This window comes from Nuphar pumila, chromosome 1 (assembly GCF_984573655.1).
Source record: "Nuphar pumila chromosome 1, dmNupPumi1.hap1.1, whole genome shotgun sequence".
Classification (NCBI taxonomy): Eukaryota; Viridiplantae; Streptophyta; class Magnoliopsida; order Nymphaeales; family Nymphaeaceae; genus Nuphar; species Nuphar pumila.
In genome coordinates, this window is record NC_143249.1 from 176,917,419 (window position 1) to 176,934,834 (window position 17,416).

Here is a 17,416-nt window from a genome sequence, read left to right on the forward strand (position 1 = left end):
TGCGTTAATTTCTATTGCTATCGGAAATTGAAACGATAGATATCTTACTTACCTCCAATGTGTATATAAGATTTTACATAAAAAAAATACATCCAAGAGTTTATTCCTACTATTTTGATCATGCCAAACTCATTTATGGGGTTTGATTGGGTCAAAATATGACCTGCTATGAGTTCCAACTAAGGGAGTTTCATTAGGGGTGGCAATCGGGTCGGGTTGGCGGGTCAGCATACCTCAACCCGAACCCGAACCGTTTATTAAACGGGTAACCCGACATGACCCGCCAACCCGTTTATAAACGGGTTGGGTCGGGTAAACGGGTTGGCGGGTTAGCGGGTCGGCAGGTTGACCCGCCCGCCTAACCCGTTTATTAAACGGGTCAGCCGGGTTGGCGGGTTGGCATACCCCTAACATGAACCCAACCCGTTTAATAAACGGGTTAGGTGGGTCGATCCGTTTATTAAACGGGTTCATTTAAGCCCAACCCGAACCCGCTTAAGAGGCGGGTTGGAGGGGGTTGGAGGGTCGGGTCAGGTTTTGCCACCCCTAAGTTTCATACCCATGAGGGTACCGAATCTAATCCTCATTTTTTTTATGAGGAACCCTTAACCTTGAGTGGGGCCCCACGACCACCTTGCCTTATGTGACCCACCTCCTAAAGCTAGGGACACACCCGTGTGCCAACTGGGTTTGATCTGGTGCGACCCCCTAATAAAATAGACAACTCATTCAAATGACCTTGGCTTTGATTTCACTACCTTAGCAGACCAGGACCTGGTCATGCCTATGACAAGTCCAAAATGGTTCCAGACCCGATATCTGCACCTCAAACTCGGTGACCATTGAGAGCCCTCTCAGTTCAAGCCGAGCCATGACCCAAATCAACGATAGAAAGATCATTTCAAAACCACCGGAAATCATGACATAAATATGGCATATGTTTGAGCCCAATTATTTTCTACTCTACGCCCAAACAGGAACTCAGAAGCAGAATCATAATAAATCATATGCTGCCCAAACAAATTATTTCTTCACCCCAAAATAGGAACTCGGAAGCAGAATCATAGGACTACTGATATGATTACTTGGATGACGATTAATATATCGCAATTGTATTATATTATGCCGCTTTTGTTGTTTAATTCATAAAGAATCAGGATATATAAAAAAATCAATTGTATATACAAAATATTCCAACATATAAATAAATATTTCAAGATTTTATCTTGTTGATATCATGCTAAAGAAATCAGAAAATGACTACTATCCTTGCAAAAATGGCATGCTTCCCTCCTGAAATGCCTACCAATTTTAAGAAACCCCATGCATATCCAAAATCATCGATTCTCAAATTTTTAAAAACATTTATGCCTTTTGTACATGTGAAGTTGTTGAGATTCACACAATATAGAGGTACGTTGTAAGAATTTTGTAACCATTTAATAAAAAAAGAGATTATGCAAACATTAGTACAACCTTTGTGAAAATAACCTACGAACCTCATTTAAGTAAATACTCCTCAAAAAAGTCTGCAAATGTGAGATAGACATTCGCAAATACCAGTTGCTAATGTCTCTCTGACTTTCGCACTCTGATGAGACCTTCACAAATAAAGTATGACCTTCGAAAGGAAAACTCATGAACTTTCTTTAACTAAATATTTCTCAAAGTGGTTCGTTGACATTCACAGTCATCCATTGTGAATGATCTCGACATTCGCACTTTGATTCAACCTTTGCAAATTCAGTATGACCCTTGCAAATTTAGCTTGTGAAGAAAACCTATGAACCTCCTTTAACTAAATACTCTTTACGTATATCTGCAAATGTATGTTAACATTCACAAATACCAGTTGCTTATGCTTGTTGATTCATATATAAAGTCATTGTAGCTATTTTTTTTGTTTTTTTTGTTTTTTTCTTGTTAGAACATTACCCCTGTTCCCTCTCTCTTTTGCAATGAATTCACCTTATAGCATTTTGACGTTGTTGCCATGAATGATTTATATATGTCTGGATTTTTTGTTTAGAATTTTTTTTATAAATATATATATATGTTGGTGTTGTAGATGATTTATATTTGTTTTTTTATCATTTATTTAATATTTGGTGATCTTATCTTAAGATAATGGGGTTAAGGTTGACTTAAGTAAGGTTGGCAGGTTATGTTCATGAAGGTTGTACTGTATTTGAGAATGTTTGTAGAATCTCTTTTTTTATTGAAAAGTTGTGAACTTCCTACAACGTACCAATATATTGCATGAACCTCAACAGGTTTCCCATGTGAAAAAAACAAAAATGTCTTAAAAAAGTTAAGAAATGACAATTTTATATGGGAGATTTTGTCAAATTGGTAGGCCCTTTATATCCAAAATATATAAATGTAATATCCAAGCCATAACCAAATTATATAAGGTGATATTGAATCTGGCAAAGAAGAACATAGATCAAAGTTTTGACATGTAAAATTTGCAAAAAACATCATAGTAGATCTAAATATGAACATGGATCTACTATGCAACGTGGATCTGAATATGACCCAACTTCAAAAAACACTCCAAATACATTTGTGGATCTTACTTTGATGATCCACACCCAAAAATAAAATGTTAGATCCAGATCAAAGATGTGATCCAACCCGTTTCCTCTGCACCCTTACTTAATAGCCCAAAATTCTACAAATGACGTTTGTTACTTGACTTTTGGTTTTTTTCGACAGCAAAAGCAGGGGTTAGGCAGACCCTTCCAGTTATACAACTATACCAAAGGGATTCGAACTTGCAACGACCCAACATAAGGTGAAGTGCACTAACGGCTCCTTACTATTGGTTTTTTTGGAAGGGTATAAATGGTGCATTATATTAATACCAATAGTTTAAAAATTCAAGTGAAAGTTAACATGAGTTTTAGGCAAAAAGCACGCACTGTAATAAAAGTTCTCTTCTGGTTTTTCCAGTGTCTCAAATCATGAACCAAAAAAAAATTTGTTAATCAGGTTGTGTTTCACTAGAAATGCTGAAGTATTAGATATGGCTCTCCACAACGTCACAAAATCAGTGTAGATGAGGGAAAAAATGTTGAGAAAATTATCATACATAGAAAAAGTATAAAACAACAAAAGCTCAAACATTAATATCAAACCTGATATTTTTTTTTTAAAAACTACTTTTAGAACATAGCCATTTTTCAACACCACCACTATGGTCACCCTCTAGAGGGTGTCAATGGGTCAGGTTTGACCCGAACCCGACATGTACCAAACCCTATAAGGTCAAGGTTTGGTGATAAGTAAAAAGGTACAATTATAGTTAGGTTTGTGAAATTTCATACCAGACTCCGGCTCGACCCAAGTTCCGACTAAGGGTATTTTCGGGTGCCTCAACTCGACGAGAATTGAAATCAGAACAATTTGATTTGAAATCTCATGGGTTGCCTTCACAGGCTGCCTAGAATCTCATGTTAGGTTGAACATGAGATTTCAGGTTCCGTGGGAAACAAACGGAACGTCCCCTAAGATCCACAGATTTTCAATGTAAAAAAGATTAAAAAAAAAAAATTATTTTACCAGGTATGCTCTAGGTTTGGTTCATTAGGGTTCGAGTATGGTTTCTCTCTCTTATGATTGTTCCAATTGAACCCAATTTCCGGGTACAACCATCAAATCAGATCTGGGTCTGGTTATACTTAGATCGAATCCAATCCCATCTGGGTCTGGTTATACTTAGATCGAATCCAAACCCGACCCGTTGATACCTAATCTAGAATCCTGGATATCCCCCTCCCCACTTTGACACACCTATACAAAACCCCAATCCCACTCTAAACTTTGAATACAAATAAACAAATCATCATTCAAGATAATAGGAAATTGATTGACTCACAAATGATCATTAACGCAATTACGAAAATAATCACAAAACGTTTATAAATTTCACAGATTGGTGGGGGCCGCGCGAACGCGTTCCCCCGCTGACACAAATTATGACGTCCACTCTCCCACTTGGGGAGATGGTAGCGAGACGCTCCTCCCAAGTGCAATGGAGGCCGCCCCCCTAGGCCATCAGCATTCTTGATAACCGATTGACCCCGCCCAGGTAAGTATGATAAAACCATGCCATCAAGCCTCTTTTATAACCACTCACTTCCACCATCTTTCTCCTCTCGCTTCGATATGGGACTAATTTTTCTTTGTCTTTTGTGTGGCATCGATAGAGAGGAGTTATTAAGTACCGAGGACGCTTCATATGCTCACAGTTTTCATTTATGCTTGTACGTGCGGTCAAGTCCAGCTCATAGTGACAAATATCGCGAGATTTATGAAAATCTCGTGATAATATCGTGAGAAATTGCTTGAAAATTTAAAACGGTATTTTTTGTGAGTTTTTCAAAATATCACAAGATTTATGAAAAAACATAAATACTGCAATTTAAACAAGATATTTAGATTTTAAATGGCTATTTATTGTGAAAAATATGTATTTTTGTTTTAAAATAATTTTTACTAATAATTTATTACAAAAAATATTTTTTATATTTTTAAATTTATGTTTTTATTAGCGAGATTTTGCTGGAAAATGCGACATTTATGAAAAAATTTCAAATTTTCACGAGTTTTTTAAAAACAAGATTTTGCGGTTTTTAACGTTTGTTACTATGGTCTAGCTCATAAAAACAGTTTATTATTTCTTGCTCTTGTATGTTGGATTGAGGGAAAAAAAATTAAAAATAAAAAAAGCTTTGGGTTTGGAAACAAGAAAGCAAATGGGTTGGAGTTTCTGGCCCTGGTCTTAACCCGATCCAATCCATATTGCCATGTTCAACTAGTATGCATTTGAATCTGAGTCGGATTTGTAACAAACATGGTCAGGTCCATTGTGACATGTGATAGAATTTGGTAAACGAATTTTTGTGATTAGATTTGGGTTAGAGTCGGACCCAACCCTATATCATTTACCTTTTTCACTTGTAGCTTTACCAATTTTCAACGGATATGATACCACAGGACTCTCGGATCATAACCAGATCCAAAAGTTCACTATAAGGTCAAGTTATACCCAATCTATAACCGGACCCACTAGTCAAAAATTAGATACAGCAGCAGGACCAACATCCGGCACAAAATTTTCACCCATGTCACATGGATGCGGCTGCGGATACGAAGATTCGACCATTTTTGTGAAGTTTCCAATATGACTAGTATTCAAATGGATACGGAATGACAGTCAAAACGGAGTATCCATGTGACAGTTTTTCACTGACCTTAATGCTGGGCCTCTTTTCATGGATGGTTGGCTCATGCCCGGATCACCCAGGCTCACGCGCTGCATCCTGCACAGTTGAATTTGGCGGGATGTGCGAGTCCAGGACAAATGTTGTGCATCCTCCCTGCACAACATTTGTCTTGCGTATCAAACACACCCTACATACACAACATGTAATCGGATCAGATTCTGATCTGAATTCGAATTAGATCTTACCTAAAATACTGCTTTGAATCTGATCTACATTTAAAAACAAAACCCATCTAATTAAGCAAATCCAAGTCCGATCCAAATGCATTGAGTACATTGGATTTTGATTGGATGTCCGATTGTATTTTATCTGTTTGCAACCCTAGACTGCACATAGGATTGGCAAACAAACTGAGCAGCTCATGGCTTGGCTCGGTTTGGTTCATCACGAACTTGTTTGTAGTCGGCTAGTGTAGCTGACAAGACAAGCCACAAGCAGCTCATTTAGCTTAAACCGGTCGAGCACGAGCAGAGGGTGTTCAACTCTAGTCCGCTCATGTGCGACTCACTTCTACTCATCCCCATCATCATACCCTATATTGGGATCTTTGCATGTTGTTTTGATCAAATATGGTTCACAGATATATTCAACATGGTCAACTTGATAGGAATCAACTCTTGAATATCATTTTTTTTTGACAAAAAACAGTTTTTTAAATCAATAAATCTTGAAATTTTTGTAGCCATTGATTTTTTAATAAGCTAGAATCCTGCGGCTAGCACGCGTGTGGATCACGTAATAAAAATAGAACAACCATATATGAAACCCATATGTGTCTGACCCACTAAAGCTGATAGGTCTAGCCGAGCTTAGGACTTGGGCTCGTCTATTCTACATTGTTTAGCACCACTAATATTGGCTTGAAGATGTACCTAAGGAGTCGAAAAAGAGTCAAAATGCTTGCTACAAGGTCGAAGCTAGGTGTACTCTCCATTGTGCAGGGAAGACCACAAGAGTTCTAGCAATCAGCGGGCTTCGCTTGTCTAGTAGGAGCAGCTAGTGCACGTCACCTTGTGTTGGGACATTGCAAGTTCAAATCCCAATGGTATCGTTGTATAACTGTTAGGGGTCTGCCTAACCCTAGCTTACCTTTAAAAAAAAAATAGAGCATTGCCAATATATGTTTTTTTTTCCTGGCTTAGTCTAAAAAAAAGACACCTCAATGCAATTATTCATTATACACCCAAACAGGAACTTTCAGTAAATAAAGCCCACAGCTTAGAGCCAAAGAGACCAAGCAAGGCATATTACATCCTGTGTAACAAATATCGCGAGATTTGTGAAAATCTTGCAATAATATCGCAATAAATTGCCTGAAAATTTAAAACGGCAATTTCTTGCGAGGTTTTCAAAATATAGCGAGATTTATGAAAAAAAACATACATACCATGATTTAAACGCAATATTTATGTTTTAAACGACTATTTATCAGGAAAAAATCATGTATTTTTTTAAATATTTTTTATTAATATTTTCTTATAAAAAATATTTTTTTCTAATTTTGAAATTATTTATTTATTGCTGAGATTTTGCCAAAAAAACACAAGTTTTATGAAATTTTTTAAATTTCTCGTGAGTTTTTGACAAACGGGATTTTGCTGAAAATAATGTGTCACTATGATTACATCTTGATTTTCCAAAACAAAGTCATTGTTTGGAGGACCTGAATAAATGGCCACAAACAAGTTTCAAAGGAGAAACCAGATTAAAATCACCTAAAATAATGACAATCATGGCATAAAATCACGTAATGCAATGCTTAATTAGGGGTGTCAATGGGTAGGGTTTGACCCAGACCTGACCCGTACCAAACCCTATAAGGTCAGGGTTTGATAATAAATGAGGTCTGATTAGAGTCTGGGTCGGAATTAATATATGGAGTCATGTATGGTCTGTGAAATTCCATACCAGACTCAGGCCCAACCTGAGTTCCAACTAAGATCCACAAATTTTCAATATAAAAAAATATATTTGACCAGATATGGTTCAGGTCTGGTTCATGTAATTCTTATAGGATCAGGGTATGGTTTCTCTTACGGTAAATCCAATTGAATCTAATTCTAGACCCAATACCACAACAACAACAACAACTAGGCCTTCATCCCAAAACAATTGGGGTCGGCGAGATACCATCATCTCAAATTAGGCCGGGGTCTAGTTCCACCTGACTCCAAAACAAACCTGGCCGGTTGACACCCCTAGGCTTAATGCCCTCAACTTCTTAAGCAGAATCATAGGTACTCACATACTGCCTATCAGATTTGAGAAGCTCCTCACTCAATTCTTTGCGAGTTGAGATCAGATGATATTGAAAATCGCCACGATATTTTCCAAAAAATCGGCCCCAAGGAGATATTGGAAATCACTACCAATGATGATATTTTTCAATATCCGCCCCCAGGAGATATTGAAAATCACCATCAATGGTGGGGGAGGATCATCACCACCATGGGGAGTTCTTTTAGGCTGCTCTCAAAGGCATTTTTGTACCACCAAGGCTTAGGCACAAGTTGTGGCTGATATTAAAATCACCACTCATGATCTCAACCAGCCCAAACATGAGACACCCAGAAACAGAACCATGTAATGGTTTAAAAACGGGTTTTACTGGAAAGAGTATAAATTTTACAAACAAGAATCATATAATCACAACATATATCACAAAAAAAAAATCACATTTAGGAATTACATCACAAAACATTTCAAAATTTAAGGAATTGATTGGGGCCGCACAAACACGTCTCCCCCGCTATCACAAATTATGACGTCCACTCTCCCACTTTCGTTCCTTCTTGATCGCCGATAAACACCGCTCAGGTAAGTATGACTTACTCAAGGTACCCTCGAGAGCATTTTATAGATTTTCCCCAGGTAAGTTTGATCTCATTTCTTGGATATAAGATTATTTTCTTCTTTGTCAAACCTCACGTTGCCATTTATTTCAGCATAAGAGATGGGTCCAAAGCCTATTATAAATTAAGAGTAATGCTACGGTGCTCCCCAAGTACTTACTCCCACATACTAGAAAGCATGGTTGTAGGTTGTATCTTCTCAATTAAACCTGATGATCATGTACTCAACATAGTTTATTTGATAGAAATCTTGTTTTTTTGACATAAAAATATGATATTTTAAGTCATGAAATTTTGATACATGGGCATTTAATTTTTAAAGGTCTTAAAAAACATACATGTATGTTATAATCACATGATCCAAAACTTGTACTGAACAATGCTGATATATCATACACTACAACAAAGCAGTAGATTAGCGACGACCATATTCCGTCGCTAACATGGTTAGCGACGGATTAGCGACAACGAGGCGACAGTATGCTTACGTCGCGAATATTTCGACGCTAACTGGCGACGGAATTATTTCGTCGCCAGGTCCGTCGCTAATTGCGACGGAATAACTAGCGCTATATTCCGTCGCCAATCCGCCGGTACTAAACGACGACCACGGCTTGGCGACGGATTTACTTCCGTCGCTATGCCGTCGCTAGATTAATACGAATAGCGACGGCTGGTTCCGTCGCTAATCCATCGCAAACACGAAAAAAAATTAAAAAAAATTAATTGAAAATTAAATACCGAGAACTGTACAATTTCTATTTCCTGTACAATTTATATTTCCTGTAAATAAAAAAAAACACAAAAAAATTCATATAACAAGAATCTACAACAATTAATCGTTCCACCTTAAAATTAAGAAGTTTAATTATTTACAGTTCAACAATTACAATTAGGAAAAATAAAAAAAATAGAACTTCTTTAACACAGTCCTCTAATCATCGCCAAGATTTTGTGCGTCTTCTTGTTTATTGTCTTTATCTGTCCCTTCAGCTCCACTACGCTGATTATCGCTAGCAGCCTACACAAGAAAAGAACAGTCAGTATTGATAAACAAAATATAATGAAATAAATTACACACTATATGTGATTCTATCATGTGCTCATGTGTGATCTAAGGCAATAAAAAAACTCTATATGTGATTCTATCATGCTCATATGTGCTCTAAGGCAGACAAAAAGTTTTATATATATATATATATATATATATATATATATATATATATATATATATATATATATATATATATATATGATTCTATCATGCTCATATGTGTGCTAAGACAGTCAAAAAAATGAATATGTGATTATAGCATGTTCATATGTGTTCTAAGGCATCTAGAAAAACTCTATATGTGATTCTACCATGCTCAGATGTGCTTTAAGGCAGGCAAAAAACTATATATGTAATTCGATCATGCTCGTATGTGTGCTAAGGCAGTAAAAAAATTGAATATGTGAATATAGCATGCTCATATATGCTCTAAGGCAGGCAAAGCAAAAAAATTTATATGTGATTCTATCATAAATGATATATAACACGTTCATATGTGTTATAAGGCAGTAAAAAAACTCTATATGTTATTATAGCATGCTCATATGTGTGCTATGGCAGTCAAAAAACTGAATATGTGATTATAATATGCTCATATGTGTTCTTAAGCAGTCAAAAAACTGAATATGTGATTATAGCATGCTCATATGTGTTCTAATGCAGTCAAAAAAACTTTATATGTGATTCTATCATGCTCATATGTGTTCTTAGGCAGGCAAAAAAACTTTATATGTGATTATAGCATGCTCATATGTGCTCTAATGCAATAAAAAAACTCTATATGTTATTATAGCATGCTCATATGTACTCTAAGGCAGTCAAAAAACTGAATATGTGATTATAACATGCTCATATGTGTTCTTAGGCAGGCAAAAAACTGAATATGTGATTCGAGCATGCTCATATGTGTTCTAATGCAGTCAAAAAAACTTTATATGTGATTCTATCATGCTCATATGTGCTCTAAGGCAGACAAAAAGTTATATATATATATATGTGATTCTATCATGCTCATATGTATGCTAAGGCAGTCAAAAAATTGAATATGTGATTATAGCATGTTCATATGTGTTCTAAGGCATCTAGAAAAACTCTATATGTGATTCTATCATGCTCAGATGTGCTTTAAGGCAGGCAAAAAACTATATATGTGATTCGATCATGCTCGTATGTGTGCTAAGGCAGTCAAAAAATTGAATATGTGAATATAGCATGCTCATATGTGCTCTAAGGCAGGCAAAGCAAAAAATTTTATATGTGATTCTATCATAAATGATATATAGATGTTCATATGTGCTCTAATGCAATAAAAAAAACTCTATATGTTATTATAGCATGCTCATATGTGCTCTAAGGCAGTCAAAAAACTGAATATGTGATTATAACATGCTCATATGTGTTCTTAGGCAGTCAAAAAACTGAATATGTGATTCGATTATGCTCATATGTGTTCTAAGGCAGACAAAAAACTGAATATGTGATTATACCTGAGAGGGACCTGAAATCGAAGATCCCCTATCCTGAACAGCGGCCTTAATCTCATTTCGGAGAAAGGGGGCGACGGTGTATTGGAAGTAGTTATTCAGTGATTCATTAATGATCTCGCGTAAATCATCACCGAAAAGAATAGTCGGCTGCTTGGAGCTTATGTCGGCGCAAGAAGTCGGTGAGCCGTAACTGGAAGAACCAATAACTAGTGAAGTGTTCATATTACTCCCAAACCCGAACACGTGACCTTTTTGGGTTCACCTGCTGCAATCACCTATGCTGTAGGATCAAATGATGGATGCTGACTAGCGTCATCGCCATATCGCTCTACCATCTGTTGCTCATATGCCTCCTACAAAATAATGTTTAAAGTATTCATTAATAATTAATGATAACATTATGATAACTTGCATATATATTGCAATGATTATTAATAGAATTAATACATACCGTTGTCGTTCTCGCCTTCTCTGATACGAAGACTCCCGTGGTCTTCCGTTTATGTGTTTCTACAAACACATCCTTATATGGTACACTGCCTCCTTTTTCTGCTTCCTGCGAAGTTAAATGACAAAAGATTTAGTACACAAGTTTGCAACAATACTTATAAAATTAATATTTTATATGGATGAGTTACCATTTTCTTTAGGTGGCTCCCAAATGTCTTAGATCCACCTGTGTGTAGATGGGCTTCGGGCATCTTCGATCGATTTTGTGCAGCCTTCGCAGAGCGATTTCTAAATGCATCTCCCGCCCACTTATCGCACATTTCATCCCAGTAATCTCTCCTGATAGTAATAGGACCATGGCCCTTCCACAGTAATGGATCATCTACTACACCAGATGTTTTTTTTGCTGCAGTCTTCATAGTGTGCAGCATGTCTGCAAATCGATTGGCAGCCACCTTCTGTCACACCTTCCTTGCATCATTTTCTTCCACCGTAGTTGCGAAGCGATTCGAAGCCTACAAATATTTTCAGAAAGTTAGTAGACATTGCTTAAATAAATTAAATATGAAACACATTAACTATGAGGAACAACTGTATACCATGAATGAGGACAACAATCTGTCTAACACCTCCTTTGGGTACTCTTTCCATTGAGCAACTGGTCCTGGTAGATGTTGAAGAAGTGAATTCTTAATCTCCCGTACTACTTCTTGTGGCTCAAACCTCGTGCTGCACATGAATTGTTACACAGTAAATATCAATATAAAATATTTAAAAGATATGCAATAATTGAAAACAAAATACTTACGGTCGATTATCGATATACATTATTCGAATGAGTCTTCTTGTGCCAGCCTAAGAAGACCCTGTTTCCTGTGTTGGTTGTTGACTTGTACGATCAACTGGTGTAGGTGGGCCGTGTACAGGCGCAACATCATCTGTAAAAAAATACATTAGAAATTCTCAGAATGCGCATTTGAACTAATCAAGCATCCAATTAGTTATATGATATACCTATCACAGGAGCCCGTGAAAATGAAGGCTGGGCCTGGCTACTACTGGATGAGCGACCACTATAACCTCCACGAACCATATTCTAACAAATAACATATGTCATACAATACATTCAAATAATTCACATCAAGTATTACAATGCATTCAAGTCATTCACATCAAGCATTGCAATGCATTCAAATAATTCAAATCATTCACATCAAGTATTGCATTAATTCAAATCATTCGTTAATTGCATAAATTATAATACATTCACATTAAGATGAAGGCCGTCGCTATGTTGCGACGAAATTTTAACCGTCGCAATTTCGTCGCTAACTGCTGTATTTATTGCGACAAAATATTCTCTCGTAAAATTCATCGCTACGTAGCGACGGATTTTGCGAGGGAATATAATCTGTCGCTAGTTTCATAAAATTCTCCAAATATAGCGACGGATTCATTTCTCTCGTTAATCCGTCGCTAAGTAGCGACAATATAACTCCGTCGCTAAATTCCGTCGCTAATTAACTGTTTTTTTGTAGTTATATCTATAGGGTCTGATCAACAAAAAAAAGTTTAAGAAAAATGAAAATCTAAAGTTTTTATTAGGTTGGAGTAGGTACTCCCGAGCACCTTATCATTACTAATAAATTAATACCACAACTTAAGCTTTGATGGCCTGGCTATTTCTTTCATGTTGCTTATCGTGGTTGGGTTTTTGGCTTACATTTTTTTTATAGGCAAGCTAGGGTTAGGTAGAACCCTACCAGTTATACAACTATTCCATTGGGTTTTGAACCTGCAACATCCCAACACAAGGTGACGTGTGCACGAGCTGCTTCTACCAGACAAGGGGATCACCCCGTTGGTGCCCACTCTCTTGTGCGGTAGACCCTCACATTGTTGATTTGTGCATTTTTTTTCTAACTAAAAGACTAAAATCTAGGTTCAAATCCCATGAGTGTCATCCCCTGCGTAAGCCGAAGCTTGTTGACTCCTTGGGGTCGAGGGTAAAGCTGTCGGAGTTTTACGTCGACAGGGACAGAGACCGTAAGTACGGCATGCTGAGCCAACACGGCTAAGTCTCTCAGCCAAAGGCAGTTTCTCTGAGTAAAAACAAATAAATTCTATTCCAAGTTAATGAAGTTAATACCACCAATAGATTCCTTGCTGCAGGTGCTTCAATTAGTGATGTATTCAGTTTGGATGTAAAGCATTATTGAATTAGACCTACTGTGCATATGGGTTCCTAGTCGACGTAATCTGATTGGTAACACGAATCTGATCACAATATAAAGTATATATATATATATATATATATATATATATATATATATATATATATATATATGATTAACCAGGAAGATCCAACGATTGACCCTTTTCTATTTAGCTCTGAATCTGACAAGACTATTTGATTAGGTTAGATTCATCAAAGATCCATATCCAAACCACTGACCCATATTGGCATCTATCAACCCATGTCACATGAATCAACAACGCTAATAGCCGACCAGTGGAAGACATCGGATACCCAAACGTAGGGGTGTCAATGGGTAAGGTTTGACCCAGACCAGACCCGTACAAAACCTTATAGGGTTTAGGGTTTGATGATAAATAAGAAGGTCTGATTAGAATCTGGGTCGGACCCTTCGGGTCCAATTAATATATAGGGCTAGGTATAGTTTATAAAATTTTATACCAGACCGGGCCTGACCCGAGTTTTGACTAATATTCATAAATTTTCAATATAAAAAGACAAAGAATATTATTTTACCGGTATGGTTTCATATAAACTTTATAGGATCCGGGTATGGTTTCTCTTATGGTGGGCAAGATTAAACCCGAGTCCAGACCAGGTACCATCATCTCAAATCAGGTCCGAGTCTGGTTTCAAACCAAACACGACCCATTGACACCGCTAACCATCCTGACGAACTAAATGGGCTTGAATCAGGCTTGACGCATTTACGAAATACATAAGGCCCAACACGGCCAGACCCATTAATTGGATGGGCCTAAAGGCCCCGGGTCCCATTATAATCAGACCGGGCTTATGTGTGAGGCTTGGGTTTGGGTTGGGCCCTTACCCGGCACTATTCAAGCTAACCCAATGTCCATTTTTAATGCCAAACGCAAAAATGGTCCACCCTGAACTCGAGTTGGTCAAATTACAGACTTGGCTTGGATTTAACTTAATCTAATTATTTTATAGGCTTTGGGCCCGTCTCTGATGCTGAAATAAGTGGCAACGTGAGGCTTGCACAAAGAAGAAAATAGTCCCATATCGAAGAAATGGTAAAAAACTTGCCCGGGGAGAGGCTACAAAAGGCTCTCGGGTTGCTTAACGTATTCATACTTACCTGGACGGGGTGCATCGGCGAACAAGAAGGCAGATTGCCTAGGGAGGCGGCCTCCATTGCACTTTGGAGGAGCGTTTCTCTACCATCTCCCCAAGTGGGAGAGTGGACGTCATAATTTGTGTTAGCGGGGGATACGCGTTCGCGCGGTCCCCACCAATTTAGAAAAATCGTTTAAGTTTCCGTGATATGATGATACTTCATAAATCCTAATACAACTTTCGTGATATATTTTGTGAAATGTATCGTTCTTCTGTTTACAAATCTTGGTTACTTCATAAATCCGATTCAATTTTCGTGATATATTTTGTGAAATGTATCGTTCTTCTGTTAACAAATCTTGGTATGGCTCTGTTTCTGGGTTCCCTTTTGGGCGTAGATGAGTTCCTGTTCGGGCGTGGAGGAGCCCATCTCAAATCAGTTTGTGACTTAGGATGGCAGTGGACTGAGGTGAAACGGGGCTCTGCCTTGCCTTATCAAAACCTGTGCGGGGATGGACTTATGCTTTTCCCCGCCCCGTCCTGATTCTCGCCTTGACCTGCCCTAACCTTCCCCATTCCTTCTAAGGATGGCAATTGACCGAGGAAAAATAGGGCCCCACTCCGCCTTGCCCTGTTTCAATGGAGGACATGAAACCGGGATGGAGGTCAAAATTCAAACCTGTGCAGGAGGTCCGGATTAATTGGACCTTTGGGTCCAGACTTCGATCTTAATCGGGTCTTCTTATTTGTCATCGTACCCGAATCCTATAAGGTTTTGTCCAGGCCGAGTTCGGGTAAACCCGACCGGTTGACACCCCTAGATTCAACCTTCTGGCAAGGGACACCCTGCTGGTTTCAAATGTGGTCAACTGGCCATCTTATGTCAGGTGACAAACTTAGCGGAGATGGCAAAAGCCTTGTGGATAGGGGTGCACACAAGCTGGACTCGAGCCGAGCTCAGGTTCGAAAAGTTTGGCTCGTATGAGCCAAGCTTGAAAGCCCTGTGTACAAAATTAGCTCGGGTTCAAGCTCAAGCCAGGCTGGGCTTGAGCCGAATTGAGTTCATAAAAAGAAATGGGATGAGCATATAAATGGTAGGATTTAAACCTCATGCCTCATAGACAAACGACAACATGCATCCTACCCACTTGGTTAAAACCTTTTTTTCTATTATTATTCAACAAAAAATCTAAATGTCCTGCAACTAGGGGTGGCAATCGGGTCGGGTTGGTGGGGGGGTTGGCGGGTTGACCCACCCGCCTAACCCGTTTATTAAACGGGTCAGCCGGGTTGGCGGGTTGGCATACCCCTAACACGAACCCGACCCATTTAATAAACGGGTAAGGCAGGTCGACCCGTTTATTAAACAGGTTAGTTTAAGCCCAACCCAAACCCGCCTAAGAGGCGGGTTGACGGGTCGTGTCAGGTTTTGCCACCCCTACCTACAACTAGCCACCATATGACTCCGTTAGCCGAGATTAATCAAGCTCGACTCATTTACTTATTCAGACAAGTCTGACCCGAGTTCCAACTAGCTTGGTTCGTTGTGTAGCTCTACTAATGGGCATTGAGGAGAATTAGTTATTATAGGTTACTCTTTGAGGTCTACTAGAATTTGAGAACTGAAATTTGAGAATTAGAAATGTGGGCATTTCTAACACTTTTTTTGCAAATTCAACCACGTGAATGTGATTGGCATGGTGAATTCGCTATGAATCAACCATTGGATCTGGATCATGTATTTTCGATGAAAAACTGTGATTTTTGAATGCTTGAATATTTATGAAGATTATCGGCCATTGATTTTAAAACTTTAAAAAAAATCATGTTTATGCATCAAAATCCGATGATTCTAAGACATGATTCTTATAAATCCATGCATGTTGATCACATTCACATGGTTAGATTCAAGAGAAAAGAACAAAAAATCCATGAAAATAGTGGTTCACACATTAGTTCTCATATTCTAGTGATTCGTTTTAGATAATGTTTTACAAAGTTGCGAACATTGGGCGGTGTACTTGGGCCTTGATCCAAAAAATTTGATGCACATATGCCTGAGTGATCCTGGCCTAACCCAACCACGCACGAAAAGAGGCCCAGCCTTAAGGTCAGTGAAAAATTTGTCTGATGATGGTTCGCATCTAGGCACGATAGGAGCCTATGTCACAAATATCATTGATATTTTAAAAATCATAATTTTAGCCTAAAGTTAACACGATAATGGAGTAACGTTTATGCTATTTATTTTTATTTTTATTTTTATTTTTTGTATTTTATATACCTTTTTTTTCGAATTTTTACATGTGCGGATATATTTTTCTAGACTTTCCTAAGAAAAACAAGAGCATTCAAGATATCATGAGATATTGTTACATTTGGGGGACAAGATTTGTTACATTTGCTTGTGCCAAAGTAGGGGTGTAAATGGGTCAGATCTGGTTCGGACCCAGGTGATCTGTCTTTGAAGTGCTGGTACCAAGTCTGGACACGGGTATGATCAGGTCCACTATAAGAAAAATCATACTTGATTCCTATAAGGATTTCATGAAGCAGACCTGGTCCATATCCAGTAAGATAATATATATTTTTTTATTTTTTTTTTCACATTGAAAATTCATGGATCTTAATCGAGACCTGGATCGAACCCAGGTTTGGTATGAAAATTAACAAATTATACCCAGCTCCATATATTAATCGAACCCATTGAGTCTGACTAAATTCTAATTGGACCTCCTTTATCACCAAAACCCTGACCCTATAGAGTTGCGGATAACCATTTTGTGAGAGAAGAAAAGAACTTCATTATAGCTCATGACCTGTTGGGACATCAATTCAGGTGTCCTTTCCAGAATGGAGACCAATGAGGTCATGACTTACACAAAGATGTATTATGGTTCTGATTTGGGTCGGATGTGGCTATTACCAGATCCGACGTATCCGAA

General features: G+C 38.0%; 2 non-coding genes across 2 annotated transcripts; one reads left to right on the top strand and one right to left on the bottom strand.

Moving 5' to 3' along the window:
• Positions 1 to 3,940: 3,940 nt before the first annotated feature.
• LOC149851387 (U1 spliceosomal RNA) lies at positions 3,941 to 4,101 on the bottom strand. Its single transcript, XR_016435389.1, has one exon. It is a non-coding gene; the product is annotated as a U1 spliceosomal RNA (small nuclear RNA).
• A 10,384-nt stretch (positions 4,102 to 14,485) lies between these two features.
• On the top strand, positions 14,486 to 14,647 carry LOC149851388 (U1 spliceosomal RNA). The gene has a single exon (XR_016435009.1). It is a non-coding gene; the product is annotated as a U1 spliceosomal RNA (small nuclear RNA).
• The last annotated feature ends 2,769 nt before the right edge of the window (positions 14,648 to 17,416 follow it).